The following is a 14,256-nucleotide window of genomic DNA, read 5'->3' on the forward strand; positions in this document are numbered from 1 at the left end:
TTTCTTTCTAGGAGTAAATAAAATCTTTAAAGAGAGTGGAAGGGAGAGAGAAAGAGACAAGAGTGAGAAACATCATGTGTGAGACACATCGATTGATCAGCTGCCTGGCCCCCAACGAAGGACCTGGCCCTCCGCCCACACATGTGCCCTGACTGGGAACTGAACCGGTGACCTTTCCATGCACAGGTCGGTGCTCAACCCACTGAGCCCCACCAGCCAGGGCTGGAACAGAATTTTCTAGCCAATCACCAGGATAACAGTGATAGCAAAGCAAAGGATTTTTGGCTCTTGAGGAGTCTGAGACACCTGGAAGCTATGGAGTGAATGTCAAAATACTGGAATTTCCAGAATAGTCCAGGAATTTAGGAATAGTAGACTTAATTCCACAGTGCCTGGTCTAGCTACTGCCCCAGCATGCAACTGTCTAACAAACGCTTAGTGGATTGGGGATAGTGTGGTTTTACTCTACCGCGGGGCTGGGATGTGCTACTGTGAAGGAACAGAAGCCACCAGTCTTCTTCTTGGGGACCCACTTGCTGGAGAAGGAATGAATTAGAATCACAGAGCTGCCAAGACCGTAGCTTTCTGCACCGTGCCTCTCCATCATTCCAGTGTCATCAGTCGCTTCTGACTGGCTACAGACTCTTTGCCCTGGCAACCAGGGTCTTTCACGAACTTCTCAGTCTTACCGACCAGCACCTGTCTCCTCCTTTCCTCCCTGACTCTAGGCAGAACGAGCACCTTCTCATCTCCTAAACCCACCGGGGCTTCCCAGCACTGGAGGCAGGCCGCACAGCATGTCCCATTCCATGCGCTCTCCTGCAGGGTGACCTGGCGAGAGCTCCTCCGGGGAGTTCTCAACCCGATCTGCCTCTTCGCTAGTTAAGGCTTCAACTGCCTTCACTCCAACATTGAGGCCATCTACTGTCTTTTATTTTAAACGTTATATTTATTCCTCACAGCTAATGTTTCCACTTAGTTCTCTCCTATGACTTTTTTTGGAAGATAAATGTTTATTTCTAATCCTCCTATGACTTCTTATTCTTGCATTATTTCATGATTCTCCCCTTATCTCCTTATAGAGAATTGTCATACTTTACTTTGCAGTCTGGGTCCATCTGGTCCCATAATCCTGTGTCAGATGGCATAGGCAGCTTGATTTATTGCCTTGCTTTTAGAGTACTGGTACAACTCAGGTGTCTGATTATCTGGCAGGTGAGCTCAGGTTCCCCCAGCTGCACCTTCTACCTGTGGTGATGTGTGCTGCGGAAGCGCCAGAGGCATGAAAGGAGAGGAAATGGTGAGCCCCAGGGCAGCGGGCCCTGCAGACACCCTGGGCCACCATCTTCCTGCAACTTTGAGGGGTCCCCCCCCTGCCCCGGGGGGGGGGGAGGAGAGGGGGAAGCAGCCTTGGCAGGAGATAAGGGCCTCCAGTGGGATCCCGCAGGTGGGGTGGGTCTGGGGTTCAGGGACCGTGTTGGAAGAATGGGGGCCTGAGCCTTTGCCGCTTGATCAATTCCCCACTTCATCAGGGTCCTGAGCTGCCCAGACACCCCCTGGGGCTGCAGGTCCGCTCCCTTCCTGCACTGAGGGGGCAGCCCCTGCACTAAGTAAGTTTCCCTGAGGGGCAGGGCAGTGGAGAAGGTTACGAGTTCAGACTCTGGGGTCAGCCAAATACTCCACACTGAGAGCTTGATGTACAAGGTGTGCTGGGTGACGGGGAGGCAACCGGAAACGAGGTGGCTCGCCCTCACGGAGGCCATGCTGTAACCACAGACTAACAGACCGAGGTCCCGATCCTGGCACTGCCACTCGTCCAGCTCCTTTAGTCTTTCTTTTAAAAAAAATTATCAATTTAGAGAGAGAGAGAAACATCAGTTTGTTGTTCTACTTATTTATATGTTCATTGGTTGTTTCTTGTATGTGCCCTGACCCGGGACTGAACCCCTGGCACATCGGGACGATGATTTAACCAACTGAGCTACTCGGCCAGGGCCCACTTGGTCTTTCTAAGCCTCAGTTTCTTCATCTGCAAAATGGAGGTGATGAGAGTATCTATCTATACCCACAGGGTGACTGAGGCCTTCGGGAGACAGCACATGCCAAGCGACCCGCCCAACGCCTGGCACACTGAGAGCTCTCGAAAATGTTTATTATTATTAATTATTATTATTATTATTGCGATTGTTATCGCCAGCGATGTTGTTCCTGGGGGTTAGGTAGGAACTGGAAGCTGCTTTTAAAAGATAAATGAATCCCCTTTGTCCTTGGGGCAAGCCAGTTACCCTTCCCCTTAAGGTCTGTGGCGGGAGTGAAGGGGGCAGGAACCTGGAAGACAAACACATCAAGTTCCATTTTCCCGAGAGAACTATTAATACCACCAGTCCCTTTCCCCCAGTTCTTTGTTTGTCTTTTTTCTTTTTTAATTGCAAAGGGCAGCGCAGGGAGGAGGTTGGTCAGAACTCCCACGGCGGTGGGCGTGGGCTGGAATCCCAGCCATCCCTCCTCACTGCAGGCCCCGTGTCCCCACTGGGCACAGGAGGCAATGTGCCCAGGGCCCACGACAGATTTAGGGACCCACAAAAATGCTTCCACTTCCTTCAAAATCAGGAAAAAAAGAGAAACTTTTAGGCTGAAGAAAGTGTTTTAATATACCAATTCGGGCATTAATATAATTGTAATTTTTTTTTTGAGGAAGGGGCCTGTGAAGGCAAAACTGCGCAGGGCCCTGGGGAGTCCGCATGCACCCCTGGGACCACCAGCACTGGTTGCTTAGGTCTCCGAAGGAGGGAGTAACACGCTGCACTTCCAGGGATGCTGTGGGCGGGAAGGGCATGTGCAGCATCCAGCGCTGTGTGGGCTCCAGCAAGCTCTCAGCAGATGGGAGTTAACCGCTTGTTTCCCTGGGTGACCTGCAGGTTAAAACCTCAGGGAACCTGGAGGAGGGTTGGGAGACTGGCTGCAGCAGTGGGGGGACAAGTTACAGAGCTGCTTTTTATTACACAAAGGTCCGAAGAGATCACCTTGGGTGGTGGAACAGATGGAAGCTTAAAAGCGAGGCCATCCTGTGCTTGGGGTGGGCGGGGGGTAGGGGGGTTGCTGGGAGAAATCAGAGGGCAGCGAGAAGAGCTGTCTCCATTCCCCACACAGACCAAGGGGCAGGAAGTGGAGTGAATGAATGAATGAATGAATGAGTGAACTGTGGTGAGGTTTACAAATCCTGAGGCCAATGACTCTAAAAGTGGGCTCAACAGGTCCCAAGACACAAGTTTCTCTAAAGGAGAAGGGAAGCTAATATTTATGAAGTGATTGCCGCGGACAGTATCGTCTCTAATAAACTAGGAACCCGAGGCTCAGAGAAGTGATGTGGCTTGAACAAAACCCATGGCTGAAAAGCAGAGGCCTTAAGTCCCTGCTCTGTGCCCCAACCTCACTGCTGGCACTCCTGCCCAGTGCCGCCCTGGAGAAGGGCTTGCTCACACCCACGAATCCACATGCATTGCTTCTAACACCAGCTCCTCCAGCCCCTTGAGGACCCCAGCCGGTATGGTAGAACCTGGCAGCCCCACCAAGGGCCCCAACAGGTCAGGAGTGTCCCACCCAGGCAGAAGGTCCCTCCAAACAGCACTGGGATCTGGCTGAAGAACAGGCCTCTCTGTCTTAGAGATTGGCACACCCTTGTCCTTAGGCCAAACTGCAGCCACCAGCCGCAGCAGTTGCAAACCACAGAAGTTCCAGCTCCATAGCCACACTCTGGCTCCACCCCCCCAGCTTCACCTACACACAGCCCTGCTCAGGAATCCTTGGGGGCTGCTGGCCAACTCGCCCCTTTGCTCACTTCCCCTTCCTCTCTTCTTGTCTCCTCCTGCTTACCTAAGATCTATCTGCCCGATACGAAATTCATTTGCGAGAAAACAAAGAGGGAGACATCCTGCCAGATCCCAAAGCAAAGAACGAGATGCCAGGGGCCAGGATGCCACCGGCATCAGAAGGTGGATGGATGGAGACGGGGCAACCGATAGCAGCAGCTTTCGTGGGGCTTGAAACTTGTCCAGGAGAAATAAACACCCTGCTGCTCCCAGGCTGCCTCCGGAGGCCTCAGTTGGTCGGCAGCCTGCAAAGTGTGCGTCTTAACATGGGCCCCTCTGGCTAGCAGACGTCTGCCGAGACAAGAGATGTTCCTATTTTGAATTATTCTTCTTCACTATCAAAACATATCTTTAAAAAATAAGCATAGGTAACTTTTGGTCTTTATTTTCACCATACCTGAGGGGTTTTTTTTCCCCCTTAAATTAAAAGGGTTTATTGGGCAGCTTAAAATCCACTTCACCTTTTTCTAAAACCTTCCTTTCCATGATATTGGCAGATTGGAAAATAAAGAGAAGGGTTGCTGCATTTTCAGTCCCCAGAGCACGTCACAGCCCGCCGTGGAGACATGAGCACTTGGACTTAGGAAACTTGGGGTCTCCCCTAACTCTTCAGGCCTGAGCACGCCTCATGCTCTCGGGACCCCCATTGCCCCACCTTTAAATGGAGGGTGCCCTCTATTACCATGAAGGGTCTCGGTAGCTCTAACACTCTCTGACCCTGCGTCCCAGGAGCAATGGGGGGCGGGATCAGGGTGGGCACTGCTTTCCCCCTCTCAGACCCTGGGGGTCTCAAGGTCCCTTGTGTCAAGGGCAAATTACAAGCAATTCTGAAAAGTGTTACAAGCAGAAGGTTCACGCTTGGCTGTTCTGAAGGGCGCAGTGCCTCCTGTCACCTGTTGAGACGTTCCCCAGATCTCTCCCTGGCTGGCCCTCAGGCCTCTGCTTCTCTCCCCAGGGAGATGAAGACCCTACAGGTCGCCTGCCAGGAGTCAGAAAAGCTAAAGTCCCCTAACTTTGCTTTGCGTGGCTCCACCCCAGGGACACAGCTCCCTTCTGGCCTGTGGCAGGAGTGACCACAGTCCATGGTGGTGTCACATGGAGTGCAGGGCCCTCCCCAGGGCTGTGGGTCTGGAATCGCAGATCCCTGCCACCACGAGACCAGCATGTCCCTGTAGCCCAGCTCACTGTGTGCCTGGCTCACGGCACATACCAGGTGGATGGCTTGCTTGGTGCCACACTGCCCCCTTCAGCCACCTCACAGCCAGTCACATGGTGACCAGAGGGGACAAGGTGAGGAGTGCCTCACCCCCACGCAGGGGTCCTGGGAGCCCCTTTCCACCTCCTGGCTCAGTCAGAAACCCATGGTTTTGTGGTGGCTCTTGGCACCTCTCCCCTATCTCCTCACCCTGTAACCCTGGGGAGGACGCTAAGAGGACATGAGAAAGGTACCTGACCTGCCTGGAGTTCCAGCTCCTTCCCTCCTCCCATGTGGCTGCTGGGGCTCAGGACCCGATTTCGTGTGCCCTCGATAGCCCGTGCTCTAGCTGACTACCGTGCTGCCCCTCCCACCCCATAAGAGGTGCATTGGGAGTCCAGAATGAGTCCCCCAAGGATGTGCTGCTGTGGCCGTGCAGATTGCTCTGAGCCAAATGCAGCCTTAGCTGTGTTCAAGAGCAAGGTCTGCCCTCCACCCAACTACCTGGAAGAATTAGGAGGCTTGCCCATAACAGGAGATTATCGGCGATAACCTCTTTTGACCTGTTGACAGGGCAGGACAAACTTATTAAACATCTGCTCTTCTTTTCATCGGCAATGACCCTCTCCGACTCTCTGGAGTATGTGGGATTCCCATACATATGTACATATTAAATTTGGTTATTTCCTCTTGTTTCATGTCTATTTGATTAGCAGACCAGCCAAAACAACCTCTAGGGGAGAAGAACGTTTCTTCCTCCCCCACAGAGGTACCCTGACTCTGCTACTCTGGGCTCACCCTTTACATGGGGCCACCCACCTAGATGCTGCTCCTGTTATCCATGCCCACCTGCCAGCATCTGGCCACCTCTGTATTCACTCTTTGTTGGTACCGTGTGCCAAGCATAGACTGCGCACTCCCTCATCACTCACTTACTCATCCAACATGCAGTGAGACCTACACCATAGGCCAGGCACCCTATAATGTAAATCCAAAAGACATTGGTCCCTGCCCTCCGACAGATATAGTCCAGAGGAAACGATGGTTTATATTTTTTGAGTACCTGCTACATAAAGCACTAAGTAAGCACTTTAGACGGATTACCTGACTCAGTCTGCCTGAGAAATCGCTCCATTTAAGGAGCACACCAAACCGAACTCTAAAGAAATGGAAGGTCCTGCCCAAGGCAAAGTTAGATCCAGGGGGAAAAGGGATGAAGGAGGGGTTCCCTGGACTTTCTTGGTCCTTTAAAACCGGCCGTCGCGTTTGACACGCATCTCCTCCGCTCACCGGCGGACGCGGACCAGGGACCCCGCGTCTTTCCTCGGGAGCCGCTGGTCCGGGGAGCGTCCCCCAAAACCCCGCCTCGGAGCGGCTCCCACTGTGTCTACTGAACTTGCCGCTCCGACCTGGAGCCCTGGGGTCCTCCCCGGTGAGGGTTTTCCTTTCCCCGAATCGCAGATCTTCCTGCGGCGGGGCCGGAGCGGGTGGCTGGTGCTCGGCTTAAGACCCCGGGTCCAGACGCCAACGAGACGCCTATTTTACAGGCGAAACGAGCACAGGTCCCGAGGGGTTCGAAATCCCTCCTCCTTCCCGGCCGGCCTGACCCTTTTTCCCCCCATCTCGGCACCCTTTTTCCCGAGAGGTGGGACGAGGAACCGCCTTCTGGAACCCGGACCCCCGCACGCGGGCTGGTGCTCAGGGCGATTCTCCGCCGGCCGAACTGCTTCGCGCTCTGGGCACCTTTACGCGCCCCATCGCCATCGACCGAGCGGAGATGACCGGCCTCGCTCCCGCCGCCCGCGCCGGCCGCCCTCGCACGCAGACCCCAGGCGCTCGCTCCGACGGAAGGGGAAAGGGATGGCGCACGTCCCCGAGCCAAGCCGGCAGGTGGACCGCGAGCCTCCCGCGCCTGGGTCGGGCACCCCGTGTCGGGCACCCCGAGCCCGTTACCTGCTCCGGTGAGTCCCACGCACCAGGCTGCTGCTCGCTCAGTCTCCAGCTGGTGCCAGGGGTGCGGGCGCAGGTTTTAAAAGCCTGAGGACCCCGCCCCCGGCCCGCCCCGGCCCGCCCCGCCCCGCGCAGGTGATCCCAGTGCCCAGGGGGCCGACGGGGGGTGGCGGGCCAGGGGCACCGGAACGGCAGCGCCGCCCTGCGGTGTCTTCGCGCATCTCCCAGGCTGGGGTCCCTGGCGGGGGTTCCAGTTGTGGCACCGCGAAGCGCCCGAGCGCCCAGACCACATCTTCCAGCTCCGACCACTCCGAGGGCAAAGCGGGTAGAAAGAGGCGGACGTGAGCTTCCAGGGATTTGTGTAGGTGTCTTCAGGGGCAGGATTGTGCTAATCTGGTTGAAAGGCTTAGGGAAATGTTGGGATTCAGACGATCACCGTTTCACACAGAAGGTTTGACAGCTGCCAAGTGTCAAAAACTCTGTAGAACCCAGGACCTCTCGTGGGCCTCTCGCCTCCACCAGGTTTACCTCCATGCGTCCGGAGCCCAGAACACTCCTGGGGCCGCAATAAGGCCCACGATAGTATTCACGGAAAGGGGAAGACGTCTTAGAAATAGACGGGGGAATCCCGACCCCTCTCCTTTCACGTGCAGACACCGAGGCCCAGGAAGCAGAGGCCAGGTGTCCAAAGTCACACCGCAGGTGAGCGACAGAACCACGGGCCTCCAGAGCTACTGAGAACTGAGAAAGTGTGCCCTGTGCTTTCCCGGGTCTGACTGACCAAATCACCGGCCATCAGCGACTGAGTCAGCCTCCAGCCTCTCTCCCTTCGCGGGTGTGGTGGTAGTGGGGTGCGGGGTCCGGGACACACCGAAAAACCCAACGCTCTAACCACTTGGCCAGTTCTGGCAACCAGCTTCCGTCCTTACGTTAACTAGAGACTTTCCAAATATCACTTCATTGATATCAATTCAGGTGTGGTTGAAAGGGATTTGGTATAAATAACGGAAGACATCCATTTCCCCTTTATCACTCCGAAGCTGTTTCAGGGACTGAGGACAAAAGCCAAATATCAGAAGGGAAGATGCCGCTCTTGCTCCAATCATTTGGGAACCACAAGGATTTGGGAAGCTGTGAGCCAGGAACTGGGGATGAAGACCAAAATATATATATTTCTTACTATAACTCACAACATCACACACACACACACACACACACATCTCCGTAAGTTAGACGTGTGTGGATATTTGTACGGTGCCTCAATTATAAAGTACAATTGGCTTGGCCATTCTCCATCACGTCGAAATGTAGTCATTCTTTTTCTTTTTCACACATAGAATATAATTTCATAGTTTTGTTCCCCTCGCCTGATGTGGCACCTTAGATGAGCTGTTCCTGATTTGCCTGAGGAATAAATCAAAGCCGGGGGGTTAAGCTGACTCTGGACTGGGAGCTCGGGGACCTCTGCCTTCACCGGCGACACCACAGGCAGGTTTCCCTGCCTCCCTGGGGCTCGACTCTGTGGGTGTAAAATCCAGGGGAGACCTTGAGGTCTGTGAGTTGCATCCGGCTCAGCCAGAAGGGGCGGAAATGAGTGATTCTGGTCGTGGAAGGCCCTACCGCTCAAGGCATGAATTTCCTCATCAGTAACCAACCTGCCACATGGATTCTTCGTTGTTTTTTAGTCAAATATGTTAACGTGTACCATCAGGTAAGTTTAAGGTGCAGAATGTGTTCATCTGTTGCATTTTCATATTGTAGTATAATTGCAAATGCAGCAATATTTACCACATTAAATCATTGTAGGACACTATTATTGTCTATATACTGTGCATTAGCCCTCTATGGCTTATTTACCACTCCTTACACATTCACATCCTTAAACATCATCGCTCTTATCCACCCTATCCCACCACGGCCTGGTCACCACCATTTTCCTGTTTTGTTTTTTTTTACAGGTTTAACTTATTTAGATTCCACATCCAGTACTCGCTTTCCTGTCTCAATTATCACAGCATCGTGTGCTCAAGGTCTATGCACATCGCTGAAGGTAGGAGGATACCTGCCTTTCTCCCAGTTGAATAATAAATACTCCTTCGTGGGCACCTGCTGCGCATGGAGATGGAGCCCAGGCTCTTGGTGGTCTCGAACAGAGAACTGAACGGACCACGCAGGCACAGATAAGCAAAGCAAGCAAGAGGAAATTTCTGGCATCGTAATGGATAAATCCTCTGAGAAACAAGAGAACGCCTAAAACACCCATCAGAGCCAATGCTGACCATCAAAATATCCAGGGAAATGAGTGGAAAACCTGACGATCAGGATCCTCTCAATTAGAAAGAGACCGAATCCTGAAAGGGCCCCACATCTCCCTGCAGCTGAAGCGGCCGTCAGGCAAGAAGACGGGAAAAGCCCAAGTCAGTGAAAGAGGAATCTTGCAATCTGTTGTACTGGTAGTTTTAACACAGCAAACCAAGGTGAATGACCACTTGGAAGAAAGCACATCATTCCCCATTTGTAATGTATTGGTTTCCGCTAACGTATTATAAAAGGAAGTAGCACACACAGAACTTTAAGGAGCATCTCCAAAGTTCCAAGTTAATCCTGTCTTTGCTGCTAGTAGCTCACCTCTTCCCTACTCCCAGTCCCAGGAGGAGATAAGAGAAAAGGAGAAAAGGGGATAGGGACTCTAATCATACAGAAAGTGTCAAGAATTGCATTTTACCAATTAAGAATTATGTGCAGAATGCAGTCATAACAAAAGTTACCAAGAAATATGTAACTCCAAAGTAAACACGTATCTTACAAATTCCAAAGTCAAAATCATCCTGACTCCAATATCTGCATTTCTTTCTGGAACCAAAGGGACAGTAGCTTCAGGCTTGGTTCTCTCGGCTCCATCATCCCAAGACCCGGGAGCGAGCCGTCTGTGGCCAGGGAATGGGAATTTTCTATTGAACGGTTACAGCCTTCATAGGGTGTTTACTTAAGCATCTACACATGGTATCTCCGACAGTCCTCCTGGATCGCCCACTTGGGGGAGGAAACCACAATGCTAATTATTATCAGGTGTCACGTGGCCAGTGATTTAATCAATCATACCTACAGGAAATGAAGCCTCCGTAAAAACTCCAAAGGACGGGGTTTGGAGAGCAAATGGGGCTTCGTGACAGAAGGGTGGCACAGCCCAAACTCCGCGGGGACAGAAGCTTCTGGGCTCAGGACCCTCCTGGACATCACCCTACACATCTCTTTATTAGAGTGTTCATTCATATCTTTTAATACCTTTTGTAATAAACTGTGAATGTAGTAAGTAAACAGTTCTCCTGAGTTCTGTGAGCCACTCCAGCAAATTAATCAAACCCAAGGAGAGGAAGGGTCATGGGAACCTCTGACTTATACTGGGTCATCGGAACCAGCGGTGGCAACCTGGACTTCCGATTGGCATCTAAAGGTGGGGGGGGGTGTCCAATCCTGTGGGACTGAGCCCCTAACCTGTGGGATCAGACGCTCACTCCAGGCAGTGTCAGAACTGAATTAAACTGTAGGACACCGGCTGGTGGCAGAGAATTCCTCAATGTGGGAACCCTTTCCCCCCTCCCACATTTGGGGACCAAGAGTGTCGGAAGTCAAGCAGGGTATTTCGAGTAGAGGAGACACACAGGTGTGTTTTTCCGTAAGAGTGTGTAACTAGAAAGTGCAAATGGCAGACACCAGCTCTGACAACCCCAGAATGTATGCCTCTCTGCTAATTAAGGTCGAAGGGACTTTGGTGGAATATAAATAAAGTGGGGTGATTTTCCTTGATCTCTCTTTGTAAAGATGAAAATGTTTATAGAAAACAGTTTCATAAGTCAACAAAAATTGCCTCTAAAATTATCCAACAAACTGCCCATTTCAGATGAGCCATATGGATTCTTAGATGCTGGGAGATTTAAAAATAACACACACATAAACACACACACCCTGCTTTTTCCACATAGAGAGTCCTCCAATGCGTGAGTTAGCAGAGGGTGCTGCTGCGAACCAGCTTTTGGGCACCAGGGTTTTTTTCTCTCCTGGCCAGGACCCTGCAGTCTCTCATTTCTCCCCTCTAAACCGTAATCTACTGTTTATGGCTTCTGAGGTGGTTGCTGGGGAAACCAGGCAAATGTCACGTGGGATTAGAATGCAATTTCAGGGGGAGACAAGGCACAGAGAATCATGAATCTAGAGAAATCTAAGTCCACATTGATTAATTCAGTCTAAAAAAAAAAAAGCCCTCACCTGTGTGACTCAGTTGGTTGAGCGTCATCCTGCAAACCAAAAGGTCGCCTGTTTGATTCCACGCCAGATCACATGCCTGGGTTGCGTGTTCGGTGCCTGGTTGGGGCACATACTTGAGGCAATGATGTTTTTCGCACACGTCAATGTTCTCTCATTCTCTCCTTCCCTTCCCCTCTCTAAAAATAAATAAGTAAAAACTTTTTTAAAATATATTTTACTGATTATGCCATTACGGTTGTCCCATTTCCCCCCCTTCATTCCCCCCTCCTGCACACCTCTCCCCCACCATTCCCCCCTTTAGTTTATGACCACGTGTCTCAAGTTCTTTAGCTTCTGCATTTCCCTACTATTCTTCCCCTCCCCCCTGTCTATTTTCTACCTACCATCTATGCTACTTGTTCTCTGTACCTTCTCCCCCTTCTTCATCCTTTTCTGTTTGTTCCTCTCTTTCTCTCTAAATAAGTAACATCTTAAAGAGAGAGAAAGAGAGGAACAAAACATAACCAGGCCAATGGATTTTGAAATCGATTCCTTGTCTCTCAGCCAGGGGCTGAAGAGAGTAGCAGGGCCAGAGAAGTCGTGGTTCTTCAGTGTCTACGTGTCTCTCCCCTGATACACGTGGGTGCCCAGGGATGAGATGCAGAGGAGACAAGCACCCCTTCCACGAGCCGTCGTCCTGCTTTGGGGTGAATTCCCACTTCGCCTCCAGGAACACGTGTGCGATGGGGGTCAGGAAGAAGAGAGTGAAGGAGGCCGAGCTGGGCGTCAGTAACCCCAGGAAGTCACCTGATTTCCCCGGGCCTCTGTTTTCTCACCTGTGAAGGGGCAGGTTGGCCTCTTCCCAGCTCCCTGGGAAGTTTGATTGACACGACAACCCCTTTAAACAACCAGTCCAAGTAAATTACCTGGCAACTTCCTCAAGTTTATGTTACATTTTTAGGAATTCTGTGATTCAGTTTCAGTGTGTTAGCACAAATCATCTTCAGTTAATTACAAGGGATAATTTCTCCTTCTGGAATGAAAACGAGAGGCTATAAATTAAGTCTAGCCCTTTGGCCATCAGCAGAAGCAGCTCTTCCTCACCTTTGCAAAGAAGCTATGCTTCCCCTCACCCCCAGGATTCTAGAAGCACCTTCTAGCAGCAGTTAACTGATTTGCAGCAATCTCAGCTGCTGAATTCCCCTCTCTCCTTGTACCTCCGGGGTCCATCCTGTATCAGCTATGCTGGGAAGTCCATATCTAGAGTGGAAAGAACACACACAGAGAGATGATACAGTCCAGCCACTACTCCATTTACTTGATGTGTAACCCAGGCAGATCTCCTAACCTCTCTGGGCTTTTGTTTACTCTTCTTTGATTGATTGATTGATTTATTCATTCAACCGATATTTACTGAGTGCTGGCTATGTGCGAGTAGCGAACAAAAGAGACAAACCTTGCCCTGATGAAGCTTATTTTCTGATGTTGTAAGAAAACAATAAACATAAATAAGCCAATGGTATGGCATGTGGGAGCGGGGCAAGTGTTCTGGAGCAAAGTAAAGGGGAGGTGAAATAGTGGTGCCTGCCCGCTGTCCACCTCCAAGGGGCGTGATGTGGGATGAATGAGTTAATGCTCATGAAATTCCTCCCTCAAATTGTCCTGGGCTGTGCGAATATAGGGAGTAATTATAATATTGTAAATGGGCGTTTTGTTAAGGGAACACCTGTACAGAGATCACAGAGGCCCGAGAATGCGTGATCCAGGGACAGGGCGAACCCCAGTCAGCTTGGACCACGGACCGGGGCTGGAAGGTGCCTGACCACTCTCTAGCACAGGGGGGCTCAGCCCTGCTTATCCCTCAGAATCACCTGGGTTCTGTGAAAAACTGCTGAGGTGAAAATGTCACACTGAGGTGTCCCCTGAACCAGAGTCTTTGGGGCCAGGGCCAGACATTCACTTGATTTTTTTCCCCACAAGCTGCCCAGGAGATGCTACTGCGTGACCGGAGAATCAGAGCCCCATCTGGCCACAGAGAGGCAGCGACTTGCCCATGAGCTGGCACCCGGGCCTGAGATCTTTCCTGTCCCGGGCAGTGTCACACAGGTGGCTCAGTACTTCTGTCTCAGTGCTCGGAGCCCCCACAGGAATGCCATCCCACCTCAGCCCTTCCTCCCACCCTCTTGCAGGCCAGGGTGTCTCTCTTCCTGAGCGCAAAGAAAGTATGTGACTTCTCTGTGATGGCCAAGCTGTTGATCATTCCAAATTCATTACTGGTTATGAGCTGACACTTGTCCTCCCCAAAATTCCTATGGTGAAGTCCTACCCCTAGTACCTCAGAAGATGATCCTATTTGGAGATAGGACCTTTAAAGAGGTAATTAAAGCAAAACGAAGTTGTATAGCTGGGCCCTCATCCAATATGACTGGTGTCCCCATAGACGAGATCGGGCACCCTGGTCGGGTCCCACAAGGCTCCACAGGGAGCACCCTCACCGTTCATGCCCAAAACAGTTTCATTTTCCTCTTTAACTAGAGATACTTAGAATGGTCCGTCTGACTCTCCGAGTGATTAGATTTGTCTTTCTGTCCTTTGATGGTTCATTTCTAATTTTGTTACATGATCAATACACATGGCCCATGGTTGTTAGAGACATTGTTTGTGCCATTCCCCCCCCCCCAAGTAGTTCATATGCTAAAATCTAACTCCTAATGTGTTAGCATTCAGCGGTAGGACCTTTGGGGGGTGATTAGGTGATTTGTGTATGGAGCCCGCATGAATGGGCTTAGTGCCCTTATTTAAAAAAAGGACAGCCCAGAGAGCTCCCTTGAACCTGCCACCAGGTGACGAGAAAAAAACAGCCATCTACGAACTAGAACACAGGCTTACCTTGCAAGGAATCTGCTGGTGCCCTGATCTTGGACGTGCAGCCTCCAGAACTATGTGAAACAAAGGTCTGTCATTGCCAAATCACGCACTTTGTTGTGTGCTTTTGCG

General features: G+C 51.4%; 1 protein-coding gene across 1 annotated transcript in view; it reads right to left on the reverse strand.

Annotated features, from left to right (window-relative positions):
• Positions 1-7,062, reverse strand: part of NCMAP (non-compact myelin associated protein) — a 35,776-nt gene extending 28,714 nt beyond the window's left edge. Inside the window, exon 1 of the mRNA XM_037135964.2 lies at positions 7,018-7,062. The gene's annotated coding sequence lies outside the window, so the exon portion shown is untranslated. The remainder of the gene's footprint in view (positions 1-7,017) is intronic.
• Positions 7,063-14,256: the final 7,194 nt, after the last annotated feature.

The sequence above is a fragment of the Artibeus jamaicensis genome, unplaced genomic scaffold, assembly GCF_021234435.1.
Source record: "Artibeus jamaicensis isolate MK-2021 breed Jamaican fruit bat unplaced genomic scaffold, CSHL_Jam_final scaffold_847, whole genome shotgun sequence".
Taxonomy (NCBI): Eukaryota; Metazoa; Chordata; class Mammalia; order Chiroptera; family Phyllostomidae; genus Artibeus; species Artibeus jamaicensis.